At 50.7% G+C, this 16,534-nt stretch overlaps 1 protein-coding gene across 9 annotated transcripts in view; it reads right to left on the reverse strand.

Annotated features, from left to right (window-relative positions):
- KCNMA1 (potassium calcium-activated channel subfamily M alpha 1) overlaps nt 1–16,534 on the reverse strand; it is a 728,885-nt gene that overhangs the window by 710,963 nt on the left and 1,388 nt on the right. The window lies entirely within an intron of this gene.

The following is a 16,534-nucleotide window of genomic DNA, read 5'->3' on the forward strand; positions in this document are numbered from 1 at the left end:
AAGTGGCATTCCGAAGGGCGAGGCACTGGGAGGAAGATGAGGGAGCTGGGAACCAGCCTCTGCCGTCCCTCCGCCCTGTGCTCTGAATGTGCCAGGCAAAGAGCCACCACAGGTGACATTCAAAGCAGGAGAGAGCTGAGGGGCACAGGGACCCCTGTCCATTCACCACGCCTCATCACCGTGGTGGAGAGTAACAGACTATGTTATCTGGCCACAACCAAGATGCCTTTTCTCTTTGGAACGTGGAAAAGGGAAGCAATGAAGCTCCTTAGTCCCTTTGTCCCTGAAGGTGTTTAAGAAGCAGAGTCGAGCTGAAGGCAGGGGCAAGAAAGGGGAAGAGTTGAAGCCCAGAGCAGCACAGGAGTGGCTCAGTGATAACACCTGGAGCCCGAAAACCCTGGGTTCGACTGCAGCTCTGCCACTTACTAATGTGGGCAAGCACCCTAAGCCCTGCAAGCCTGGACCTCAGCTTCAGCTCACTGAAAGCAGAGATAACAGGAGGGGCATCTGCCACCTAGGCTCCTTGAGGGAATTAAGTGAGACAAAGCATGGAGAGAGCTAAACACCACGTGTGACACCTACCAGCACCCAGTAAACACCCCGTGTTATCATGCGGTCGTGGTAATGGTACGGCAGAGCCAGCTGCACACAGCAGAAGCCCTCACCCTAGTTTTCCCCCTATCGTGGAGCCCCTTCCGCACTCCGGGTGTTCTCCGAATCCATTTCCTACTCCTGCGAGCACTGCCACACTCCCCAGGACCCTCTGTGGTTCAAGTCCCACATCACTGGGTTCCAGTCAAAGGACTATGTGGGCAGAAGTGATACGAATGACTTCCAGGATTACTTCTACAAAACCACACCTCATGGTCCTTACCTGTCATTCCCAATGTGTCAGCGGGAAGCAGAGGATTTAGCAGAGTCCTTCAGGGCCCCCTAGAAGGGGGCAGGTCCACAGGTGTAAAAAGCCAAGGTCTCTGAGCAACTGCACACAGCACTCTCTCTCTCCACGTGGCGTCTCATCCTCCAGGGCCTCTCCATGTGGCCAGACTTCTTATATATGGTGGTTGGCTTCTCAACAGCCAATGGTCCAAGAGACCAGTGGGAAGCTGCAAGGGCTCTTCTGACCTAGGCTCAGAAATCACCGCATCCTTCCGGTCACATTCTTCTGGTTATGAGAAAGTCGTAGTACCGGCCCTGACTCCAAGGGGGAACTACCCAAGAGCATAAATACCAGATATCATGGTTCACTGAGAGCATCTTTGAACACTGGCGACCATGCTGCTATTGATCCCCCACCACCCAGTCTCTAGGACCACCTGGAGGAGGCAACTGAGATCAAAGAAGGAAAATGACCAGCCCTACCTACAAGGAGCATCAGAAGAATGATGCTCCCATGGGACAGAGAGGACAGAGCGGGGCGTATCAGAGAGAGAGCACGACCTAACTCGGGTGGTTGGGCAAGACCTGACGCTCAGACCTGGGCACCCTGGGGTGAGGATCAGGCAGCTCCAGAGCAAAACAGCTCCTGGCTGTGCCAGGCCATCACCGGGCCTGTGAGCCAGCCCAACACCCCAGAGCTTGGGAAGGAGCAGTGGATTGTGGATCTGTTTGCTCTGGCTCCACCTCCTCACCCAGAACCAGCAGGCACCATGACAGGCAGAAAGGCCAGTTATGCAACCACCCTCGCGATAGCCTGCCAGGCCTGGTAGTGAGGCTGCCGTGGCCCGACTGCCGTTTTCCATTCAGACGGAAGACGCCCTGCTGACAAAGTCCTGGGGACAGCGGGGGCCATGACAGGGAGCTAAAAATGGCACAACTGGCAACAGAGAGGATTTTCCTAAATCCTCGGGGTCCTGTTATTGTTCATCCATGGGCCTTGGAGACACACGTGTGTTGGCACCGGAGCATTGTTCCTTCTCAAAGACTCACACTAAGAACACGCATGGGGGCCCGGGAGGTCTCCTACGTGAGGTCAGAAGCCAGAAACAGCTTGTCTCGGGGGCTGGGCTGAAGAGCGGGCAAGCTGGGTCCCCCTTCGCACCCCCACGTTCCCAACAGGCTCTCTCTGGCCATCCCCCCTCACTGACCACTTCTCTGTGTTTTCCAACTTTTCTGAATCTCAAGTTACTGATGTTTCTCTTACTCGTTTGGCCGTAAAGAATTATGGGCCTCATACTATTTTTAATTTCTTGTGTGCGTGTATCAAACCAACCCAGCTAGATGCCTAGAAAAGCCACGCGTGTGGACGTGCACTGTGTACTGCACAATTCCAGGGGCATCACTCAGGACTACGACGTGAATGGCACACCTGGAATCGGGCAATGTGGCCACTGCCGTTGCCAGAGAAGAAACCACACCTTACACAACCTATCGCCCTGGGAAGAGGACAGCTATGCTAATAAGGACTCGTGGACTGATCAATTCATCTCCTGCCTCCAAATACACTATGCATTGGGTTTGGCAGGCATAAGGCCCCAGCGCCCAACGGTCTAGAAAGAAATCCATACTGTGATGCAATAATGTATTTCCAGGCCACGGAGGTGGAGAAGGGCAAAAAATCAATCTTTCTAAGGCACGGGAAGATTCACAACCACTGAGTGAGTTACCACTACCCTTTTTTGAGTGTGTAAGATTAAATTCTCTGCCCCACCGACATCTAAAATACACTTTATTTATAACAAATCAGGTAATTCAGATATATTGATTTGCTTTTCATAGAATCCCCACTCTTTTAATAATAGAGTTTCAGAGTCTGAGATACAGGCAAACAGCATGTGGAAATACTAAGGCATCCGTCCCCATCAGGACGGTTAGGGTCACGGGGTAACGGTAAGATTTTGCTGGCGGGTGTCCAACTCTTCCCGACCTCCAGGCTCTCTGGCATGTGCACCCACACACCCACTCTTCTCTCAAGCTTTCAAAAATATGCCTGAATTCTGCATCCTATTCTTCATATTAAAAATGGTGTTTTATCAAGGAAGACCAATACTCAGAGAAATGCCCCAATATTTATTCTGTGCCTCCACATACTCCCCAGGGATAGGGTACAGAGTTCATAAGGTGTGATTATGGATCGTCCGATGGGAACCTCATAGCAGCCCCAGAGCTGTGCGGTGAGCAACCTGCACAGCGGCACCCAGCACACCTGCCAATCGGGTAGGGAAAAGGGAGTTCCCATTTCCCGGCAAGGAAACCAAGACTTCGAGTAAATGGAGTAGATAAACTCTACGGTCTGTTCTCATCCTGACAGTACTGACTTCTCTGACTTTTGCCCATGGAATCTCACATCTCATCTGCGGGCGGTGCCTGACTCTTCAGTCCTACCTGCGTCCTCCGTGCCTCTCGCTCTGTGCAGGCTGAGCTGAGCAGAGCCCACCTACCACTGCAGGAGGCAGAATTCTGGTACACAGTGCAGGGGCTGGACGCATGGGCTCCACTCCCCGCCTGCCCGGATTTCAAGCTGGCTCTGCCCCTCTCTAGTGTGTGACCCGAGGCAAATAAACTACTCACCCTGACCATGCCTCAGTTCCCCAATCTGTAAAGTGAGAATGGCAACATCATCTACTTCCTGGGCTGTTGGGAGGATTAAATAATATGTATGAAGAGTTCAGAAACTACCAGACACATAGTAAACATTCAGCACTTATTATCCAAAAATAAAATAAAATATTTGTATTCTCTATGCCTCAGTCTTCCAATCTGTGAAATGGGGATTACATAAGTGTTCGCCCATGGAATCCACATCTTGGGGTTTAAATAACATAATAAACATAGGAGCTTAATACAATGCTTGATGCATAGCAACTACTGGAAATTTTTATTTTTTTTTCCAAAGAAAAAACTCCAGTCCACATAGAAAAACTTACCAAAATAAAACACCAGTAATGTCTAAGGAGGAAGACAAGAAAGCTAAGAGAGAATGGGAATCAACTGCTGTTTCCTAAAGCAGGTGACAGGAGATATTACAGACAAGAGCTCTCTGTTTTCAATTAATTCTCTCTGGGGTCAGGAAGTACAGAGGAGCAGAGTGGGCAGGTGCTGGTGAGCTAGGGAGGGAAGAACAGCAACGTCTCACTTGCCAGCCTCTCTCTTCCCCATTAAAACCGTTTCAAAGCCCTGCCTAGCATTTAAATAGCACCATCCCTGGAGATAGCTGTTTCAGTTTCATTACAGTCTGTGTTCATAGCATACAAATAGAAGCCTTCGTGATTTTATTAGTTTCCATGCAACTCAGGAGAGATCCGCACGATAACATTCAAGCTCCTGAGTTAAAGAAGAGGCCAATTAAAAACAGCATGCTTGCGTGCTTGTCACTGGAACATGAAAAGGTTCCCAGAGTTTTCAAACTCTCTGGCATATCTGGTTCACGGCCATAAATGAACCAGTCAGCACCTCAGATGCGTTTACTACTGTCTAAATGTTTAGGTGGTTTTCTGGAAATTCTTGTAGGATGTCTGCTCCCTCCAAAAGAGTTAAGCTACAAGACAGAAAAAGCTAAGGGGTATACTTGACTCAGCTTCCTCAAGTCCTCCGCAATCACCAATTCACTGAATAATGCCCCAAGGCTTCCTGGTACTCTGTGGGTCTGGGAAGTGCTCCTGTAACGTATCTGTGACCAGTTCAAACTTAGTACAAGGGCCCAGTAGCATAACCTAATTGTTGTTATGTAACCCAAGAGACTATTCAGCAAGTTCCTATGATTCGAAGGCAGGGCCGTTTCAGAAGTAACGGAACGCGTGGAGAGCGCCCCTGCAGCTGGAACGCTCCGCACACCAGGGCTTGAGGAGCATGCTCAGTCCAGGCTGCTTCTCCAGCGGGCGAGAGGAAAGCATCAAAGTAAGTTGATTTACACGACTTGCTCTTTAATCAGATGTTTCTTTTTATGCCCAAACCCAACGAAGCCAGCCAACCCCAGCATACTCTTTATAGTCTATAATCAAAAGCGTTTTCAACTTTTCCTCCACACCAAAAATTAAAATTCTAACCTCAGTGACGGTGTGGCCATATCCTTAGAAGTAATAGCACGGTCCCAGAAACCTAGTTCTGAGACTCTCTGTAATGACAAGTCCAACGGTCTGCATCCCCAGATGGCAATTCTTAAATACGCCACCTCATCAAAGCTGGCAATGAAGTTTCGGGGACACGTCCATCAAACTTACAGTGGACCCAGAACTGCTCTCTAAGCCCACTGCCTTGCATAATTTACTCTTGGTTTATTTGGTAAAAATGGTAACTTTGAAGTCTGATCTAAGAAGTGGCTATGTATGAAAATCACTGAAGCACAGAGCATATTACACGTGAGAAGGCTGGGCCCAAAGACAGCGACCGCCTGTGACACTACAGCTGCCCATACATCAAAATAAAAGTCCTTTCCCTGCCCCGGAAGAATACACACCATCCAACCAGAGCCTGTGGGCAGAGAGAAGGCTGCTCTGCTATTCTTCCGCTCCCAGCACGGACACCATCAAAGTCGAACAAGGGCAGCCTGGGCACTTCTCATGGCACTGCCACTCAGCAACCCTTCGAGCACAGGTGGGGAGCCCAAGGCCCGCGGGCCGCATCCGGCCCCCCACCTTGTTTTATCCTCCTGGCACCTTGCTCCTTGGTTTCCAGCAGCAGTGCGAAGCTCTCGCTCCACAGTTACGGAGAAGTGACATTTATACAGTCCTAATATTACATTTGGCCCCTTGAAGGCAACCGCGAGGCTGATGTGGCCCCCTGAGAAAATGAGTCTGACACCCCTGCTAGAGGAGGATTACCTGCCCCACCGACAAACGTGAGCCCTGCGGTGAAAAATGTGTATGGGAGGGAAATGTGCCCAGCGAAAAAGATGGTCATCCCTAGGAGGTGGGGCTTCAAGGGATGTTGTTTTTTCCTTTTTTAAAAAATTGTGGTAAAATAGACATAACGTTTGCCATCTTAATCAATTTTAAGTGTGGGTGCGGTTCAGCAGTATCCAGCGTATCTGCAATGCTATGCAGAATTTTTTCATTTCCGAGACCGATATTCTCCACCCATTAAAAAACAACTCCCCCTCCCCACAGCCCTGGCAATTAGCATTCTACTTTCTGTCTCTTTCTGTGAATGTGACTACTGTAGATTCCTCACCTAAGTAGGATCATACAGTATTTGTCCCTTTGTGCCTGGTTTATTTTCACTTAGTTTAATGTTTCCAAGGTGCAGCCATGTTGTAGCATGTGCTAGTATCTTCTTCTTTTCGCAGCCCGAATAATATTCCACTGCACATACACACCACATCCACCAGTGGGCACCTGGGTGGCTTCCATCCTTGAGCTATCATGAATAACGCTGCTCAGAACGTAGTGTACAAATATCTTCTTTGGGATACATGCCCAGAGTGGAACTTCTGGGTGGTAATTCTACTTTTAATTTTTTTTTTTTGAGGAACATACCATACCGTTTTCCAGAGTCGCTGCACCATTTTACACTTCCACCAACAGTGCACAATGTATCCAAACCTCCACATCCTCCCCAACACTTGTCATTTTCCGGGATTTGATACAGTAGCCACGCTAGTGGGTATGAGGTGCCCTTTAAAAATAAAAAATTAAAAAAACCCTCCTTGCACCGCCCACATTTTCTGCAGTGAATACACTGTGCATTTAGGACTAAGGGCAAATGTGTAGAACACTGACGTTGAAAAAGAAATCTTACGGGGAAAACAGGGTTGCATCCAAACTTAAGAAAAGGATGCCTTTTTTTAAGGCAGAAGCAAGCCAGTGACTTCTCTCGTGGGCCCAGCTAGCGACACCAGTGCTATACTCTTCTAGAATCCTCCCACTTGGTAAGCGGTGGCTGCCACAACCCACTGGGAAAAGGCCATATTCATGGGCAAGTAGGAGAATCCCGACAAGCACTGTGAGGAAAGTGCTCTCATACGCACAAGGAAGAAAAACGATGTATCAAGTTGTGGCCAGTGGTACAATGTAAAAGTTGATAATGAACATCACCAGCATTTGGACAAACCCTCTCTTCTTCCAGATCTTTCCTCCAAGCCGTAGAGCCCTTATCTCTGAGTTCTCCATGAGATTATTGCCAGATGTCCACCGTTTCACCTTCCAGGGCCACAGAGGGTCCACCTTCCAAAGTCACAAGTTCAAGCTGCAACTTCTTGCAAAGAGGAGTGAAATTCTGCTCTCAGATAACGAGCCCACAAAGAATGTCCCAGAAGCCTTAGACCGCTCGTGTCAGGGCCACAGGGCAGCAGGCCCCACAGGAGCAACTGACTGGATGGAACTTCTCTCTAGGAAACCTAAAGTCTTCCAGAAGTGAAACCACTCTTTCCACTGGTCTTTATGTAATGCTTCACTCCTTGGCGACTTAAAACAGAACCTATCCAATTCTACACTTACCCAACCTCTGGAAGAGGAGCTCAATGAAGGTGTAAAAAAACCAGAAGAGAAGTTCTAGTTTTCTTTGTGTGCTCATCTCCCTCCACCACCCCCACCTTCCCTTGCCTCTTGTATGTCCTCTGTCCTTCCCGGTTTTGTTCTGTTCGGCACAACGGGGGGATGGCAGCAGTAGTGTCCAGAAGCCCAAGAGAAGAGACAAGATGAGCGGTTGTGTGGTAGGCAGATAGACAGACATCGGCAGACTAAGGCCATGGACCAAGAACAGAAGGTCAGCAGGGAGAGCCCTGGGAGCCTACCAACAGGCAAAACTGGGAAAACAAGGAGCTTGTCCCCAGGGTAACCTTTCCTCCCCTAGCATGTCACTGGTCATATGGTTTAGACCCCCTGACCTTTCATATCACTAGTCACGAGATTAGGACTCTCCCCTGACCTTTCCTCTCCCTGCATGTCCCTAGTCATGTAGTAGACTTCTTCGTGGAGCGACAAGGAGCCGAAGACTGGCACCAGGTGAGTCCCATGCAGGCCCTTGCGCGACCACTCCCTTCAGCACTAACCCCTGGGGACAACATCTAGGCCTCAGCTGTGTTTCAGCTCCAGGCCTAGAAAAGCAGCAAAACCAGACAACCGACTCCAGGGGCGGACCTCAGGCCCAGCTGCACTGACTAATAACTCCCTGCCCTGATGCCGACTGATCTGTGGAGACCATGACCCTGAAAGGACACACCTGGAAGGCTGATGAATGTTCTAGTGACAGCCTCCCCTGGGACCTTGCCCTCCTCCCCGCTCCTAGGCCATTAACTTTCCCCTTCTTTCTCCCAAGCTCCCTCTTTTGTCTCTACGACTTGTTTCCTGAGCCCATTTCTTCTATGGCTCACTTCTTCTAACTCCACAACTTTCTAAATAAACTTTCTCCTATAGTTCAAGTCTTGGGTCATAATTCTTTCTCGGCCAGGACTGAGGCTGCTGAGCCAAGGGCCAGCCTGACTCCAAGGTCTGACACCTGGTGCCGTTCTCACACCTGGTGCCGTTCTCCCCACCAGCAGCTGGGCAGTAACATCTCCAGTTCCAGGCGGTATCTACATTTAAACGATGCAGCAGAGACTCGAGCCTGCTGTCTGTTCTATCTCCTTTAGGAAGAGACGACACACAAAAAGCAGAGCCCAACTCGGGCTTCTTAACAAAGGATCCACGTGCCACATCTGGATTCTTGGCATGGCTCCAGGATTGTATCTGCTCTCCGCCAAGCCCAGCACTAAACTGTAAAGGAAGATAAACTTGGGAAACACAGGGCATGTGCCAGGTATAAAGAGGCAATTTCATGGCCCAGGGACAGCCAAAACCTCCACCACAGCTTCTGACAAGACCAGAAAGATTTCAAAAGGCAAACTACAAAAACCAACAGCCAGAACGGACCATTTTCCAACCTTGAAAGCATGAAACAAAGGGCTGACCCTGCTTCCCTCAGAGAAAAAGGACACTGGGGGGTGTGAGAGAGAAGAAGGAAGTGCCCAGCACAGGAGCAGCACAAGTTAAGGGCGTCCCCTGTCTGAACAACACCACTGACGCCTAAACGCCTCCCGGCTCTGGGCCTTCCTGGGCTGGATTTAGAATGTGAAATCTAGCACCCACAAAGACTTTCTCCTTGTGTGCTGGAAATGAACCAAAGCACAGAGGGGCTAATGCAAGGATGAAGATCTTTCCACTCCTTTGGGGGTGTCCCCCACGGGATAGTGGCTTCGGGAGACCACAGACACCCTCGTCTGCTCTGGCGAAGGAGCAGAGGGCGTCCAGCCCGGGTACAGGGGAAGCTGTGGGACCTGGATCCCAAAGCCCCCTTCTACCACTACGACTTCCTAACTGCACCAGCTTCCAAACTTCAGTCCCTCTGCTCCCAGGTGTGGGAGGAATCACCAGGGAAGCAGGGGAATAAAGGAAAGGATGGCGAGCAGAAGGAAGGAGTGCAGGCTTTCCTGTGGATTACCTCTGAAATAGCCACAGTGAAGCAGAGCTGGGCAACTGAGAAAACCTGGCGGGGGGGGGGGGGGGGGGGGGGGGGGNGGGCTGGGCGGGACGGGCAGCAATGGAACAGAAGAAGGAATACAAAGCAACGGAGATGTTTACAATAACTTGGCTTTGGGCCATGGAAAGAAGCGTTAGTCATACAGGTAATGAGATCTTACACAGAGAGGAGCTGGAGGCTCGGCTGGAGCTGTTAGGTATGCCCATTCTGGACCCAGAGTGCCAACTACATTTCCAAATTGGCAATTAGACATAATGTCCCCCAAACAATCACCTAATCGTGCCAAAAGCAAAGCAAATTCCATCTTTTGAAGCTGCCGTTCCATCCCGACTGACTCATGAGCCTTGTAGACAACTGCTCGTCACAAACTGCATCCTATCACCCACTGGTCAGGACCGACCGGGCAGAATGAATCATTTACACCCAGGAGTGACTCAAACATCATTCTGTCACCAAATCAACCCACCCCACTCACACAGAGTTTCTCCATGGCATCTATCAAATCACCCCCCAACACACACACACAAACAGCACACCACCATGGAAAGGGCCTCCCAACACACAACCAGCATTTCTATGACTCACTGCCTGCCCTCGGAGAGTCTGCAGGCAACTTAGACCCCAGGCAGGTACACACCCCATGAGAAGATAACTGCTTTTTTCCCTCCCACCCTGTCAACCAGAAGTCAGAACAGGGTCCTTTATTTCCCTGAGCATGTACCTTGGTACACGGTATGCACCTACCATGCAATAAAAGTAAAAATAACAACCATAATGACCATAAGACTTGAGAACCTATTCTGTATTGGGCATTATACTAAGCCCTTCTTTATTTGGACAGCTGGAGATGCTCACGGTCCAAGTTTACTCCAGGTTCTCCCCTTGGACAATGGAACAACACAAAAAGCACATCTCGGGGAAAAGGTCCTTAACGCCATGAGCTGTGACAAACTTTGCTGCGGTGAGAGAAAGGGCCAATTTCAGTTCCAACGTCTGGAATCTCAGGAGCGGTGCCGCCGGAGGCCTGCAGAGCACAGTGCAGCCCGTCTCCCCGCCTCCCCCAGGGAACAGGGCTGGAAGCCCAACCTTTCACGCTAGACCTCTGTTGGGAAGGCCCACCCAGGTCCCTACAGAAAATCAGGCTGACTTCAAACACACCAGAGGGGGTGGCCAGCCCCTGACTTCCCAAGAGCATCACCACAGTACAGCCCTGGCTACACCACGAGCCTTTAATTTTGCAAGAAGGTGGTTTGGCTAGGTTGCCATTCTGAACTTCAGAAAGCCCCTCCCTTTGCGGTGTGACCAACTGGCATGAGAGAGAGCCCACAGGCGACACACGGACCACACCCTGCACATCTGCAGGATGCTGCCTTGGCCAACACAACCCAGCCCCAAGCCAACAGCACCGCGGGTTCCTTGGGAACCGGCGCCAGGCAATCAGCTTTAGCAGTAGGCACCCAGGCCGGTCTACGGCCACTCAGACTGCCTGAGCAGTGTTCCTGAGACCTGGCTATCGTGTCACAGTGGACCTTCCTCTTCTCATCACTTCCCACTCTGAAGAGTGGGGAATTTCCATACTTAAAAGTGGGCCTGTGTTTGGGAGGAACCCCCTGGAGACTGAGAAATGGACCAGATCCTTGCTGCTCCTGCGGTCACCTGCAGGGCCAGGCCTTGTCAGGGAGGCAGAATCTCAGGGCCCACTCTGGACTTTCTGAATCTGAATCTGTATTTTAATACTCCGCAGGTGATTCATGTGCACATTAGGGTGTGAGAGGCCCCAGGGTTAGGTGGACTAGATGCTCTACCCAGCCCTGGAGGCAGAGATCTGATACCCCAATGGAACATTCCTCAAGCCTTCTATCCAGAATGCTGGGACCCCTGCCTCTGAGGGGGGGGCCCCTGAGTTTCTTTCTCCACCTGCCAGAATTCCACCCACTCAAGGTGCATCTCAACAAAGGAGACACACTTTGTTCCCTACTGCGTACAGAATGGCTGTGGGACTGCAGGGGTCCCACAGGAGGCTTGATCTTGCCTACCCTCAGGAAGGACTCCGTGAAGACCAGAGTTCTCAGCTGGGCCGCAGGAGCTGTGGCCTCGCAGCACACACACAGCTGTTTCCACGGGAACCACAGGGGCAGCCCTCCAGGGGCTCCGGAGCTCCGGAGTCCCAGGAAGGTGGCACTGCCTGCTGTGATTCACAGGCTAGCACAGCCACTGCCACTGCGAGCTGGCACACCCCTGCTGCCCGGGTTGGGAAGGAGGTCTTGACACTGCCACCCAGTGCCAACCTAACTGTTTCAGCACAGGCTTCTCTTGCCCTGGTGAGGGGGGAGGGGACAGAAAGAAAGCAACAAAGCAAGCATTTACTCCTGCTCTCAGGCACCCAGTGAATGCCCCATTCAGGAAACAAGACAGTGGTAAGGCAAAGACGCGACCCACCTGGCTTTTGCCCTTGGAATCCCTACTCCTCAAGGCCAAATGCTACGGCTGCTCTTCCTTTCCTCCTGATGTACATTTGGACAAGGCCCTTGGGCACCTGGAAGCAGGGTCAGCCATGGCTTGCAGTCACTACGTCCTCCTAGGAAGTGCTACAAAATGGGTCACGGAGAGTACCTACCCACTAGGGCTGGGCTCTATTACAATCCCCAATGTGCAGATGAGGAAACTGAGGCGCAAAGCAGCGGAGTCTTTGCCCAAGGTCACAAGCTGACAGCTGAGTACTGCACAGCAGGCTTGACATCTAGGCTAAGTCATCACAGCCCAGAGCCGTTTAACCAATTTCCCTGCTGCAGGATTTCCCAGAGCCTGGGGCTCCCCAAAGGGCCACCCAGGATGCCATGCCTCTCAATTCTTCACAAGGTAACTTCAAGGGCAAGTGCTCCACAGAACACTAAAACTGATCCAGAAAGAGAGCATCCTCTTTAAGACACTGTTACTTTACTGGGGGAACAGATCTGTGAGCCCCAGACTGGGGATGCAGGGTTGGAATCTGTTCCTTCTCAAGGAAGGGGGGACAGCCACATCTGAGCAACCAAGCTCTCACTTCTGGATAGGCCGACAGCCCTGGGAGCCCCACCACGTCAATGCTCGTCCAAGGACACCCGCACCATAAAGCACGAGCCACCTCCCAGACTCTCATCCACAGAGCCCTCCCTGGCCGTCCCTTCCCACTCTTCCAGCCCCACAGCAGCAGAAAGCCGTGAGCCCAGATCTCAGTCTGGCTCTGATTGTTAGCCAGTCAACTTCAGGCTCTCCAAAGTCCTATTCATTGCAGTATGTGCCCTACAAGGGCCAAAAGTTAAGGAATCAAGAGAAAATAAACTCACCACCTTGTGGAGCTACAGAGTAGCTCCCATTTACAAAAGACCTGCTAAATGCCAGACATTTGGTAGGTGCTATGTGCCCATTACTGCCACTCCTTATAAGAGTCTTACAAAGTAAGCATCATTAGGCTCTTTTTACAGAAGAAATCAAGGCTTGACATAGTTGCCCAGCTAATAAATGTGAGATCACGATCTGCACTTGGGTCTCATTGCAGAGTCTCTGCGTGTGTATTTCCATAAAGAGAGTGAGGCATGAGAAGCAAAAGCTGTCTGGATAAGGGAAGGTCAGCTGGAGTGGGACCTGAGACCTTCTCCAAGGCCTAAGCAATCTCACCAAAAAGCAGTATCTGAAGGTCATGCAATGTGGCTGATCCCCAGGACGAGACGAGGCACCAGGGCCAATGTGGCACCAAGAATTCAGAGGCCCTGAAGCTCCGGCCCTGATTGGATGCATCAGGCCAGACCCTGGGTAATTACCAAGCTGTAATGGGATCTGATATTTATATTAGTCACGAGCCTGGCAGAGAAAACATGTTGTTTTTTTCAGACACAGCCATGGAGATAACACCTCAATAATTCATTACATGCAGACCAGCCTCGATCAAGCCCAAACTCCTACAGGAAGGACAGCTCTCACTCAGAGCAGGCCTGAGTCCACGCCCGCCCATGCAGGCCCCTCGGCAAACCACAGCTCCACAGGGAGTCAGCCTCAGCTTCCCCGGACTAATGGGAAAAAAGGAAACTGTTGTGCTGAATGAGAAGCAGGAGGTGGAAAAAAAGACACATAAGCCCTCAGAGCTGAATTCCTAAAGGAATTGCTGCACCATTGCAAAATAAATTCTGAGCTAGAAAGTTTACCCGTAGTCTCTCAACTCCTTCCACTCCCTGACATGGAATCAGAGAGCAGAAAGGCCAGGAGAACACACAGAATTCAACCTCCCCATTTTAAACACAAGAAAAGAGAGACCACAGAGGTTGAATGACTTCTTCAAGGTCATGGCCTTACTCAGGCCGCCAGAGCAGCTCCCTGTTCACTACAGTCTGCTACCGGGTTGGACCTCAAACTGTCACAGCCTAGTCAAGAGAGCTCTGATGAAACTCAGCAGACACAAAACAAGGTGACAGAGCACAGCAAAGAACACAGTCCTGAGTGACTGTGTCCAAGTTCTCAACAGGGGGGAAATGTGATTCGTTTTCTTCTTTATTTCCTAAAAAGAAAAATCCGCATACAATTCTTTGCCAAATAATAGAGTCATTCACCACTTGGGATTCAGAGGCCAAAAGCACTAAAGATGCACCCACAACCCCAGGTTCCTTTGATCAGAGAAGACGGTGCAGTCCCGGAGGCCAAGCACTTGTGAGGCCACAGCTCCCTGCTGACACTCACCTTCCATGGAATTTCTGATGCTAAAAAGACCTGCCTTCCACTGGACCCCAGCCCCTGATCAAACCGGCTCGGGTCTGAATGAAGGCGAGGCTGAACCCACCTGAGGGTCAGTAGAGTTCCACGGAGAAGCAGCCTAGGTGTGCCTGGGAAACCCCGCAGTAAAATAAGTATTCCAAGTTCAAGCTGAACGCATTCTTTTGCACAGCATCTTGACAACTACCAATACGTGGAAAGCAGAAAGAGTGAAGGGCAGAAAAACCACGACTACAACAGACATCAAGGGTAGAAAGAATAGCTTGTCAAAGACCTAAATTATTACCTTTGGGCATAAAGAGCTGGCTGGCTACCCTAGGCTTCATTGGGCAAATCAGGGGGCAGATACTAAGAGATCTGGGCATGATTTAAAATGAACTCTAATGGCACCAAAGTGACCTGATCTTGTCCTGTATCACTTCCCGTCTCCCCCACCAACTGGAAGCATCTCTGATGTTTTGTAGAAACTTCCAGTCATGCCAACTTAGGAGCTCTTGAAGATACAAAATACAGCCTAATACAGGGATTGTTTTATTTTTCTAGTGATCATTGCCAAAAACCTATTTTCTTGAAGGAAAAAGTCAGAAGTTATGCTTGCTCATCATTCAAGAAAGATTTTTTCTGCGAATGATGGGATCAGCATTTCATCACAGGCACTGCGGTGGCTTTGAGGGAACCCCTGGACTCAAACGACCTTAGAGACTGTTTAAAACCCCAGGATCACAAAAACATCAAAACTTATTTTGATTCATTGCAAAAAAAAAAGTTATCATTATAATCAGGATTGTCCAGTTCCTTATGGATAAGGAAGCTGTTAAAAAGTTCACCAAAATCATTCCACCTAGAGAACATCTGAGACGTGCACAACCGTTAGCTCTCTCTCCCCTCAGCCCAGACACTGAACCTCAGAGAGGAAAAATAAAACTTCAGAGCTGAAGGCTCCGTGGAGGTGGAGGAGAGGAAATGGGTGGATAAGGAGGTACATGAGTAAGCAGTTGTTAAATGCTAGGGGCAATGCTGGGGACACAGTTACAGGGTCTCAGTGCTTAGGATTCTGCTTCATCTGATAGCTGTTCTGGAACGTGGGAGGCTGTCCACCTTGACAAGTAAGGAGAAACCTCTCCTGAGAAAGAAACTCCAAACAAACCAGGCTGGCCCAACATCTGGAGGCTTCTGGAGAAGTGGGAGAAGAGGGAGAGAGTGGCGGCTTTTATTTTTCTCCCTTATTTCCAACACACCAGCATTTTCCAAAACACAAACGTGCTGCCCCAAACACAGCTGAGCTCCAGCACCCGGCAGGATGTATAATTAATGGCCAGGAGAGCGCAGTTCACTTTCCCCCTGTGTGTCACCCACAGCCCCCGGTTTCCCTACTTCTTCCTGTAGCAGATGAGGAGCCTGCGACAAGTTGCAGTGCCCCGAAGAAGTCTGAGGGGTCCTCGGACTAGCTTTCCCAGAAAAGGTGTGTACATTCCGAAGGAGTCTGCCTCTACCTTGCACTGTTCCCCTATTCCCCTTGATCTCCACTCCATCTGAAAATGTTAGCACTGGGAAGTCCCCTCGTATGGGAACTATTCAAACAGAAGGCATATTGGGTCACTCTCCTTTTTCTTTTTTTTTAGTTCTTTCTTTTATATTGTGTCGTTTTCTATGCCCCCCCCCCCCGCCTTCAGCCAATGGGGGGACAAGGAGGACATCTGTAGCGACTCAACGACAGACCAGGAAGTTAGCCTAGCAACCAGACATAAAGTGTAGTGAGCCTGGGTGCTGGTGGGCGTCTCTGCGCCAGGAATAGCTTAACCCAACATCCAGCCACCTCAAAAGCGTGGAGAGGAGGCTCCGCGAGAAACGGCAGCCTCGGCCGGTCCTCAGGCGGACCGCCCGCTTCAGCCTCCACGCTGCTGGTGGCATTTCCGGGGACCTAAGTGGGGTGGCATGGGGGCGAGAATACAGATGCCCCATCCTTGTATGTTCCACAAGGATGTCTAAAGGATGAAGAGGGAGGTGACATCACATCACCTAGCCACACTCCTAAAGTGGCAACCTCCCCGGGTTACCTCCAAAACTGGGGTGCATCTCCCCAACTTTCTCTCGTGCCCCCTCTTCCTCCGGCCATGTTCCTCCCCAAGGAGTCCCTAGTCTGAAAGGCTTCCTCCTTTGCCCAAAAGATTTTCCCTTTTTTTCTGACTCCACGAACTCATCTTCCCAACAGGTTTCTGAAGCGCGGGCTGTTGTGCTCCCATTTGCCCACCGCCAGGAACCGAGCCTCGGCAGGTGGGCCGCGCGGAACGCGCACCCAGCGGCCCCCAGCTTCCTCGCTGCCTGCGGGGTTGGCTCTCCCTACCCCGCACCACAGCGCCCGAGCGGCGCGCGTCCCCCACTTTGGCCGCAACCGCAA

The sequence above is a fragment of the Sturnira hondurensis genome, unplaced genomic scaffold, assembly GCF_014824575.4.
Source record: "Sturnira hondurensis isolate 20B ecotype Veracruz unplaced genomic scaffold, ASM1482457v3 Scaffold0008916, whole genome shotgun sequence".
In the NCBI taxonomy this organism is placed as follows: Eukaryota; Metazoa; Chordata; class Mammalia; order Chiroptera; family Phyllostomidae; genus Sturnira; species Sturnira hondurensis.